The sequence below is a fragment of the Castor canadensis genome, chromosome 12 (assembly GCF_047511655.1).
Source record: "Castor canadensis chromosome 12, mCasCan1.hap1v2, whole genome shotgun sequence".
NCBI lineage: Eukaryota > Metazoa > Chordata > Mammalia > Rodentia > Castoridae > Castor > Castor canadensis.
In genome coordinates, this window is record NC_133397.1 from 88,083,906 (window position 1) to 88,095,986 (window position 12,081).

At 34.8% G+C, this 12,081-nt stretch overlaps 1 pseudogene; it reads right to left on the reverse strand.

Annotated features, from left to right (window-relative positions):
• Positions 1-344: 344 nt before the first annotated feature.
• Positions 345-12,081, reverse strand: part of LOC141414882 (myb/SANT-like DNA-binding domain-containing protein 3 pseudogene) — a 55,696-nt pseudogene continuing 43,959 nt past the window's right edge.

Consider the following 12,081-nt stretch of genomic DNA (forward strand, 5'->3'; position numbering starts at 1 on the left):
CATTTGGTCATCATGGCCCCTTAGGCTCCTCTTCACTATGACATTTTCTTAAGACTTTGTTTTTGATGCTCTTGGCAGCCCAGAGGGTATTGGACACCATGGCGATGTAGTCACAAGGGAGTTAGGCAGGGAACCATCACATTTTTCTCAATCAGGCAATAGTTCAGTATCTCCGTCCTTGGCAGGCAGCGGCAAGTGTTGCGGAACCTGAGGGTCCTCAGAGTCATCGTGTAACGGGTGCTTAAACTGCTTTTGCTGAAAAGCATTGACTCCTTACTTGGGCACATGAATTACCTAAAAGCAAAAGAAAAGTATGATATCTTGGCCTTCATTTTGCACACATCTTTGTCTTTAAGCATCAGGAAGAGAGGGTGTTTAAAATTCAAAAGTGGAGGAAGAGCTACAGAGAAGGAATAAGGAAGTAGAAAGAACACCAACATAAACTCAGTGGATCATTTCAAGTAGAGAATGTTCAAATGAAATGTTAAATGGCCAAATAAGAGAAGAAGAAACAATCTAAGGCTAAAATAAAAAAGCCACTGGTGACAATGACATGAGCCATAGTGAGAGAAAAAGATGAAAGCAAGAATGGAATAGAAGTAGATTTAAGAGTAAATGGGAGTTTAACAATTAGATATTAATTAATGTAATCTATTAAATTAAGAAACACAAAAACATCACACTGTCAAAAAACATGAAAAAACACTTGATAAAATTCAGCATATGCTTATGATAAAGCCAATGTTGTGGCTATTTTTGTTAAAATCATAAATGCTCTTATAACCAGAAACAATAGCAAAATTACCATTACGATTATTTTTAAAACTGATGCTTCAATGAACTAGATAATACCAAAAATACACTACCCAGAAAAAAAAAGCACTTGATTACAGGATATTAAAGTTCAATTATATTAACTGTCTCCATAGTCTTAAACCACAAAAAAAATTAATATTACAAATCAATGATATGCTTTAATTTTGTCTTAAAGAAAGACACAACTACCAAGGGATCTCTTGGGATTTTTTTTTAATGTATCTGTAAAGAAGCACAGCTATTAAGCAATCTAGTCCATTCTAAAAGAATTAAATGAATAGTCAAGGCCACTTTGCAAATAATTACTTAGGTACTATACTTACATCTAACACTTCTGCTTAACTGCTTGAAAAAAAAGACTACATCATTGAGATTATACAATTTCCTAATCTGCTCATAGACTTCTTCTCTGTGTATAAATTATTGATTTTATGGAGGAAGGAGGTTCCTAAACATCAACACTGCCAAAGGCAAAGACTAGAAATGCCTTATAGTGATCCCTGTGGTCCATTAAAATAGACAAGAAGAAAGTATGTCTTAGAATAAATCCCCCTCCTAGAAGAACCATATAAAATTAAAAGCATGTGCTGTATTTTTAAGTCTTTAATGTCAGAAGACTTAGTCATTCTCAAACAACTAATGTATTAAACAGAACCTCTAAATACAGTGGAGTTCCATTACAAAAACAAAAATAAAAATTTTATTACAATTCCAAACTCTTAACATGAGAATGCTAAACATAAAATATTAATTTCACTTTGATATTAATCATGACAACAACTGAAAAGTCAAATACATTCATTTACTAACCAAAATATTTTAAATTTATACCTGAAACCCAATGCAACAGCAATACTAAGTCTATTTTTTTTTTTAAATCTTAAGGTATATTTGACAGGGTGGATGTATTAGTAAAAAGATGGCTATCTTCGAAGAGGTACATTTTCAAACATAATTTAACAAACTTACCAGTAACTAAAACGCAACAGTGCTGCAGGGCTCACAACAAACTTGCAAAATTCTGTGTACTGCCATACAAAATGTCTCTCCATTCTTGCCTATTTCCAACTCCCCTACATACAAAGGCAAATACAAAGGAAACTCCCCCCCACTCCTATATCTCCAAAATACCACTTCCTGCCTAGAACACATCAGTTCATCTGTAGAGGATCCAAATATATAGGATAAGCCATAAAGCAAGCAGCTGTTTCAGCCTAAACTAATGTATGCACATAGAACGTTCTCTGGAAAAGTATACCAATGCCTAGAAACAGACTGTCAGAGTATTTTATGTGATAGACAAAAAGCATACTAATGTCATGATATAAAATTGCTAAACTGTTCAATAGACAGTATTATTATAACATTTACTTTATAAGTAGCAATTCTACCTCAAGAATAGTTAAGGATTTGTTTGTTTTGTTTTGTTTTTTGAAGACTTTTTTGAAAAAAAATAAAACAAACATAACAGAATGTAGAAACCCAAATTAACATGAAATCCTCATGTTGTGACATTCTTAATTCCAAAGAAACGACCATTCTTGGAGACGTTTCTCGGAGCTCCAATTTGGGGAAAAGCCTTAAAAGGCAGTTTATGAGCCACCTTAGAAAATATCCTTCCAAATGCTGGACTGTTTAAATACAGAAAATCCACACTCAGAAGCCAACACTCAAAAAGTAAACAAGGAACAGTAGCTCTCTCAGAGGTTCCCCAAAGAACTCTAGCAAGTTCTAAGCAACAGATTTGCTCTGGGAAAAACATGTGGCCACCCAAGACAGCCACTTTCAAAGGGAAGGCAGTCATTTGGATAGAAAACTTCTGCTTAAAAATCAGCCATGCTCCTTTATAGTCATACTTGCATTTGATTTTTAAAAATACTGCCAGGTGCTGGTGGCTCATGCCTGTAAACCTAGCTGCTCAGGAGGCAGAGATCAGGTGAATCTCAGTTCAAAGCCAGGCTAAGCAAATAGTTCAAGACCCTATCTTGAAAAACCCTGTCACAAAAAACTGGGCTGCTGAAGTGGCTCAAGGTGAAAGCTCTGAGTTCAAGTCCCAGTACCACAAAAAAAGAAATACAACACTCACACATGGTTCTTACATGAATTCTAATTAAGAGACACTGCACTCAGAATTATAGCACTCATAGTGAAAACTTTCAGAAGACTGTAACAGCTTCTTTGGCACATAAAGGATACATAGGATGCAGCTGTTTACCTGAACGTATTCTTAAGTAAGTGACTAGTACCACTCTAATTTTCCTAATTGTAGCTTGGTTACAGGTTACTGACCACAAATTCATGTTTCGGACTTTCCTTGCCAACACAGATTAATTACAAAGGAATCATCGTCAAAGTCTTAGGGAGAATTGGGAAAGGGCCAGTTAAATGAAGAAACAGGCCATTCGTTGGTAAAAGTTTGTAGGTTGTTTTTCCCCAATACATCTTTTTATTGAGCACTTCCAATTTCACTATGTGTTCCTCCTCTGCCATCTCACACTATCACTCTTTCATTTGTATCAGCTGCAGTTCTAAGATGGACATTTGTTGATGGTGCTCTTCCTCATGCATCTTTTCTGAAGCACCTTCCTGAAAGGTTTTGTTCCTGTAGTTTTTACTGGCTGTTATTCTGACACCTGAACCAGCAGGTTCAGGGTGAGCAGTCCCCTCATACTGGAAAATGTATGAGCTCTTTCTTATCATGGCACAGATCTCTATTTGAAACCGCAAATGATTCTTGGGCTGCAATGTCAGGGCAGTACTCAGGCCGGCTCTGCAGGAAGTAGAGTTGCTGCCCATCTTCTTCCCCAGAATGTGGGTACCTGGCACTGGGCTTTCTTTCTCCTTTCATGGGCTATAATTTTTTTTCTCCTGTTCTCCCAGCACTTCTTCAGCTGTTTGAAATCCTGCAGAGATATGCTAGGCTGGTAGTTGTATTCCTGGACCAGTGCCTGCCAGATAGGCTGCATGATGGCAATAGTTCCTGCATCACTTTGCTTACATTTCAGCACATATTTGTACTTTTCTATTAAAGCAAGCAAGATGCTCTTGTCTAACTCTGAGAAGCTTTTGGGAAGGTTTAAAATTTCACTGTTTTGCATTTCCCGCTGTACTTCTCCTGGTCTTTAGCTATCCTGCCAGCATCAGCATGATGGCCACAGGACCAACAAGGGGCTGGAGCACCAACAGCATGGGACTTAGGCTCCTCTGGTGTGCTCCAAGGGAGCACGGGGCAGCGGCAATGTGCCCACTGCTGGCCAGGCCCCACCGCATGCACCATGACCAATTAAGGATTTTTAGTACTGTCCCCTTTCAAGGAAAATGACAGGCCAAGCACAAGTGGCTCATGCCTGAATCCAAGCTACTCAGGAGGCAGCCATCAGGAGGACTGCAGATCGAAGCCAGCCTGGGGAAAAGTTCATGAGACCATATCTCATAAAAAATCCTTCAAAAAAAATGTGACTGGTGGAGTGGCTCAAGGTGAAGTCCCTTAGTGGAAGACCAGTACCGCAAAAAAAAAAAAGAAAAAAAGAAGACAGTAAGATTCTATTGAGATAAAACTGAAAATGACTTAATTCTATAGCCAAGACACTTTCCAGTCACAAACCCATGTAAAACTACCTCAAAAAATGGCTAACTTCTTTCATAGTTCAAAATTAGAAAGAAATATCTTAACCAAAAGTTTCTAACTACAAGTACATTTAGTAGTTACTTTTAGACAAGGCACTCCTGAAGATGCAATCTCAGAAGCCACTGCCTACATATGCAATGAAATCCTGACACACAACTGTACCATTTTTAGTGTAGACATCAAATAGAGCTTCATGCCCAAGTAAATAAAGGAGCTTCATGCTTTTTCCTTTATATTTAACTATAAAAGCAAATAAGGAAAACAGTGAAATGCACCACAGTAAAATGTAAGGAGAGATGGAATGTACTGGGTAGCACATAAAATCACTAAGCCTGCCTTTGTCCATGAAATCTCTTCTCAGTAACTTTTCATTTAGCCTGATAAAGAGGCAGGCACACTTAAACTGAATTGCTACCACTGTCATGGATTCCAGGAGCATCCTAAAGAGGCTTTATTAAATGTTATACTGTTACACAATTACATCTTCTTTATTTTATGAATATTTCCATTTTATATTTTATTGAACTAATTTGGACAAATACAGAAAATACTCAAGTTCTAAACAATTAATTTAAATGTGTCAATTTGTATGATGAAGATAACAAAATTTTAAAGTGTACAAATGTAAAAGAATTAATGCTGAAGCTCCTATAATATATTTCTATACATTGCTCTAAGGTATCTGACAGACGCTCCTTAAAAATACTTAGTAAAGATAGTCAACATTTACTAAAAATACACAAACGGAAAACAAGTTTAGCCATTCTGTAGTTTAATTGTACCCCACATAACACATCTGAAAATAAACTAAATGCCCTTGGCCCTTTATGAAAACTTTCTGGACATGTTACAAATGGTGGTCACCATTATAACTATGGATATATAAATACTTTAGAAATTTTAATTATATATCTTCTTAACACATAAGGAGAACCAAAGAAATGAAAAAGTAGAAAGAAACACATAGACACAAACTATAACCACTGACTAGTTTTCTGAGTTGAACATGTTTTATACTTTCCTAATTCTCATTTGTTCATATATGCCTCTCATGAAATTTACTCATTCCTGAGCTCTCATGATTATGATTATGTTTCTTCCTCATTTGTGTGTAGGATTCCCTTAAGTATCTTCTGCCATACTGGCTTAGTGCTTATGAATTTTTTTTAGTTTATGTAAAGTCTTTATTTCTCAAACCCCAGTAAACCTCAACTAAATTAATCAGTATTTCTGGTCTCTAAACCAGCACTGCAGATCATAATTACCAGAACTGTATACACAGAAGGGGAAAATAAACACAACCAGAAAAGAATAAGTCCCACTAGACAAGTAGACTAGCAAGTGAAGAGTAGGAAAGAAGGAAATATCACAGAACAACAAAAAGACAGGAAATAATACATAACTTTCACTATTAACACTGAATGTTAATGGTCTCAATTCTCTAATCAAAAAACATACGATGATAGGTTGGATTGAAAATGCAAGACCAACAAGCAATGCATCTCATTGACAAAGGCAAACATAGGCTTGAGGAGAAAAGATAGGAAGAGATTTCCCAAGCAAATGTTCAAAAAAAAGACAGAAATAGCTATATTCACATCTGATAAAACAGACTTTAATCCAAAATTACTCTAGAGAAGATAACAATTATCTATCTAGAGGAGATTATTAACATATTAACATCATGTTGTCACAATAATTTCATTAAATATTAATTTCACTAAATAAACACTACTAGACGTACAAGCACAGATAGACCCCAACCCAATAATAATGGAGAAGTCCATACCCCAGTCTCACCAATATATAGATCATCAAGACAAAATAATCAATAAACTTCAGAATTATATATAGACCAAATGGACTTGACAGACATATACAGAGTATTTTATTCAGCAGCTGCATGGTATACATTCCTCTCAGGAGCCCATGGAATTTTCTCTAAAATAGGTACTTTAGGACATAAACCAAATTTTAACACATGTAAGAAATCTGAAACAACTCCCCATATTCTATTTAACCATAATGGAGTAAAACTAGAAATCAACAGCAAAAGATTCCACAGAAAACATTCAAACACATGGAAAATGAACAGTACATTGTTGAAATAAGGGTTTAAATTAAAAAATTCCTAGGATCTAGTGAAAATGAAAATGCAACTTACCAGAATCTCTGGGATACAGTGAAGACAGTGCTAAAAGAAAAGTTTAAAACCATGAGTGCCTACATCAAACAAATAAATAAATAAAAAGAGGGATCTCAAATAAATAACCTGATGAGGCACTGCAAGCATCTAAAAAACAAGAATAAGTCAAAACACAAAATTAGCATGTGGAAAGAAGTAATAAATATTAAGGTAATAATTACTGAGAACAACAATATTTTTAAAAAAATCAATGAAACAAAAAGTAAGTACATTGATAAATAAGATTGATAAACCCTTAGCTAAAGTAAACAAATGGAGAAAGGAAAAGACATAAATTAAAATTTTAGATGAACAAGGAGATATTCCAACAAATACCAATGCCACAGGACCATTAGAGGATATTTCAAAAACTTATCTTCTAATACACTAGAAAATTGAGAGGAAATGAATAGATTTCTAGATGCAGTTGACCTAATAAAATTGAATAAAGAGAATATAAACCACTTACACAGATCTATAACAAGCAATGAGACGGAAAGAATAATAGTCTTCCAACAAAGCAAAGCTCAAGACTGAATAGATTCACTTCTAAGTTGCCAGACCTTTAAGAAAAAGAACACCAGTGCTCCTCAATCTATTCCATACAATAGAAAAGGAAGCAACACTATCAAACTTGTTCTATGAAGTGAGTATTGTCACGATACCAAAACCTGGTAAGGAAACAAAAAAATTACTTACCAATTTCCTTGGTGAACACAGATGCAAAATTCCTCTCCAAAATACTGCAAATCCAATTCAACAATTCATCAGAAAGATTGTACACCATGATCAAGTTGGTTTCATTCCAGCAATACAAAAATGGTTCAAGGTACCAAATGAATAAATGTAATATATAGCACGTAAACAGAATCAAGGTCCAAAAATCTCATGGTCATCTCACTAGACAGAGAAAAAGCCTTTAACAAAATTCAACAGCCTTTCACATTTCATTATAGACATACCCTGTGTGTTCTATCAAGCCATGTCTAAATATCAGTAACTCATAAACATAGCCTATTATCTCTCAGCTCTATCCTTTCAATCATACTTTCTGTCTCAACTACTATCATCACCTCTCGCTCACCTTGTGAGATCCACTTCTAAGAAGACTAAAAATCTCCTGGTCTGTGAAGATTTCCTAAATCCTCTGTGGCTAGAATTAATAAACCCACCTCAAAACTTTAATAGTATTTGAACTGTATTTCCTTTCCGAAACACATTATCAAACTTTAATTATGAATACTTAGGAATGTAATTATATTCTCATAAAAAGAGTATAAGCTTCATCATTATTAATCCCAAAAGCTTATTATAAGTCCTTAAATATAATAAATTCTCAACATATTGTTGAATTGCATGTCCTGTAATTATTATTATCACAATTTAACAAGCAAGAATGTAGAGGGGAATAAAGATTATAGTCACAAGCTTGACAATAAATGAAAAAAGATTAGCATAGAAAATTGCTATGCATGAAATGAAGTCAGTATTCAACATAGCAAGAAAATGACTAAAGCAATAAAATCTAAAGTTAAGATGATATAGTATATCAGATTAGCTAAAATGCCAAGTACTAGCTCTATTATCACTGAAATACTTCAAATATTAAAGGAAAAGAAACACATCACTGACATAAACAATGTCCAAGGGAAACATCAATTAAAATAATGCTTCTATAACTAGGAAAAGACATCAAGTTTAAGTCTCATTTGCTAATATCAAGGAATTTTATGAAAATAAGTAAAGATTTTTTTAACACACATGTAGTTCCATAAAGAATGGGTATGCTAGGTGCTTGGAACTTTTTAAAAATTAAATTATAAAATCAACCAATATTATACAGAGATAAAAGATATAACTTATAGAAAGAACTTTAATTAGACAAAGTGACTTAGCTATAAAGGAATATCCTGCAAATTCTGTCCCATTACTTTCATTCATTTTTACAATAACTGCAGAACGCTTGTGGATGTGACCATAAAACTATTCTCACTGGGCTGCAAGTTCAAATCTACACTGACAATAGATGCTTTCTCCTAGAACTCAAGAGTTGCACACTGTACATCTACAGGTCCTTGACCAAGGACCCACAACGTACCCTCACAATTACTGAAATACTTTTTATTATTTTTGAATGGATTGTAAATAGGGAAAAACTGAAACCATTTCCTCTGAAGTCAGCAATGAGAGAAAGATATCCACTCTCACCATTATTATTTAACATGGTTTTGGAATGCCTACACAGAGCAATAACACAGGAAGAAGAAATAAAAGGAATTCAAATAGGAAAAGAAGAAGTCAAATCATCCCTATTTGGAGATGACATTTATATGTAAAAGGCACCAAAAACTCAGATATAAATAACTTCAGCAAAGTAGCAGGATACAAGGTCAATATACAAAACTCAGTAGCTTTTTTATAAACAATGAACAAACTGAGAAAGAATGTGAGAAAGCAATTCCATTTGCAATGGCCTGAAAGAAGGAAAAAAACTTTGAGAATAAACTTAGGGAAGTGAAAGACCCATTCAATGAAAACTGTAAACCACTGAAGAAAGAAACTGAGGAAAACACAGAAGATGGAAAGATCTCCAACAGTCTTAGATTAGAAGAACCAATATTGTGAAAATGGCTATGTCACCAAAAGCAATCTACATGCTCAATGCAATCTCCATCAAAATTCCAATGACATTTAATCACAAAGATTGAAAATGGAGTCCTAAAATTCACATGGAAGCACAAAAGACCTCAAATAGCCAATGCAATACTGAGTAGAAAGACCAATGCTGACTTCAAACTTTACTATAGAGTCATAGCAATAAAAATAGCAGAAAACTGAAATTTGATCCACATCTCTCACCCTGTAACAATTTCAATTCAAGTGAGTTAAGGACCTTAATATTAGGCCTGACACTGTTAAACAATGATAGAAAGCAGTAGGAAATACCCTGCGACATACAGATGTAGGCAATGACTTCCTAAATAGAACTTCATTGTCCAATGAAGGTCAGGAATATGAAATAGTTCGTGTTAAGGGGAAAGGAGAGTGGGAGGGGAAGAGTAAATGAAGAGGGTAAAAGGAGAGTGCATATGCTGATGTACTTTCTATGCAGGTATGAATATGGAACATTGAAACCTGTTGAAGTTACTTTAAGACAAGAAATGTGGTAGCAGGAAGAATAATCCACCACTGTCCATTTCTATGAACCAAATCGTGGTACAATTCATGTATATGTGGAAAAGTCACAACAAAACCCCCTGTATGACTATCATATACTAATAAAAATGTTTTTTTTTAAAGAAAGTGCTGTAAAAATTCAATAAATAGCATCTACCTAGCAAGCATAAAGACTTGAGTTCAAATCCCAGTACTGCCAAAAAACATTTCAACAAAGAGTATATATTCAGAAAAGCTTTCAAATCCAAAAGCATTATAAAACTAATCCCTAAATAAACCAATTCTGAAATAATCAGTTGCTATCTCACCCACTTTAAATGTAAAAAAAAAAAAAAAAGAGAATTCCTTCATTGTTGAGAGCAAGTGATCCCAGAAAACAATGTAATTACCATTATGGTAATTTTACTTTTGGTGTCTAAAATTGAGAAAATTCATTTATACTGATGGATCTACACACAATCTGCATTAACAACAGGCTCAGTAGGCTAAAGACTTTTAAAATGTAATAAAATACTTTTTCATGTAATGCCCATAAAAGAAGGACTTTGATATGGGTATTCCACTTTCAGAATACTAGAGGCAGACTGTATAACATAAGTACTTGTAGACAGAACAAGGGACACAGGGATATTACTTATTCTTGCTGTTAAGCTACTTGTTACTTTTGTAATGGAAGAATTATATAACTGCCTTCATCTCACATTTTTTCCTTGATGTAGGAAGCTCCAATCACTTCTGAAATTTAACCATAGTAATAATATTGGCTTTATACTTCCCATATCTGTATTTCTTAACTTTTTACCTTCATTTCTATTGTTATTTCTCATATTATTTATCTTTTTTACTTTATACGTTCTATTAGCAATTGAAAAAATTTACTGCAATTATTTTATGGACAGAGTAAAGAAGTAAGAAAGGAAAGCTGACCACATATTAATCCAAAAATATGAAGTATAGAAAGATTTCCTTCCAGTGTTAACACATGACAGAATTAGGATTCAAACCTAACAAAAGGACCCATGTAGAGAAAAAAAATTGGCTACACTAGTGAAAATTCATTTCTAGGGTTAGTGAAACAAAACCTAAATGGCTAAAAGATACCAGTTAAGTAATATCACCTTGACATAAAAGCAACAGGACTATTACTATTATTTTGTTATTGAAATCACTGGAACAAAAAGATCTTTCAATAAAGGAAATGTCAAATTGTTGCTTACAGCTACCATAAAACCTAATACTAAAATCAGAAACACTAATGTGAAAATTCAAAGGTAAAAGAAAGAATATTTCAAGTTTAGTATTCCTCTCCCATAAATATAAATCTTACAAGTTATTAGGCACTAACTATAAAAAGTAAAGAGTACTGCAACACTTGTATATACAACAGTACATGCAACACATGTACTTCTTAAAATTTACAAGCACTTTGATTTATAATGCATAAGTCTCTCACACCTCCAAACACTTTAGAATGTCTCAATTCCTAAAGTGATTTAAATAAAATCCATACATATTTCCCTAGTTGAGTGTGCTGCACATTAAAAACTAACTCATAGACCTCTGAAAAATGGCAGAGGAGTAGAAGCTTTCTCCATCAGATTCCATGAATGAGAAGAGTCCTAGGTAACACAGGAGACACAACAAGCAGAAGAGCAAAAGAGAAAAAGTACTGAGAAGTATGATGATGAAAACACAGTGGAAAGATGGTGAAAAATACAGTGAGACAGAAAGGTAACAGGGCAAATAATTTGCAGCTCCAGTCCCGAAATCTCTTGGGAGGAGGGGAAGACAAGCCCTCCACAAGAGTGTTGAACTGCTGGGTGGGGTCTGAAAGAACTGAGACCTAAAGGCAGAGCACCTGAATCCCACAGTTCTCTACCACCAGTGCAGTGTTCAGTGCACTATTTGTTCACCTAAACAGGAACATGAGGGGTTACGTATGTTTTTACGCATGGGGCTTAAGGGGAAAGGACCTGATAGCAAGTGGTAGCCTTCCTGTGCCATGGAACTAAAAGCACCATATGGCCAGAAGTGGCTTCCAATATAGAAAGAAGGGAAGGTTTTAAGGTAGAAGCAGCATGGAAGTGAACAATTAGCACTTGACCAGCCCTACCCTCAGCCCGCATTTAATACAAAACCATACACAAGGAAACACAAGAGACTCTACCTACTTCTCTATCTGAGTGGTGCTGGGACCAGGACAGGTGCCTTGGTCATGTGGACAAAATGTTGCCTACAGAGCTATTCCACAGTCCAATGGTGAAAAACTATACTG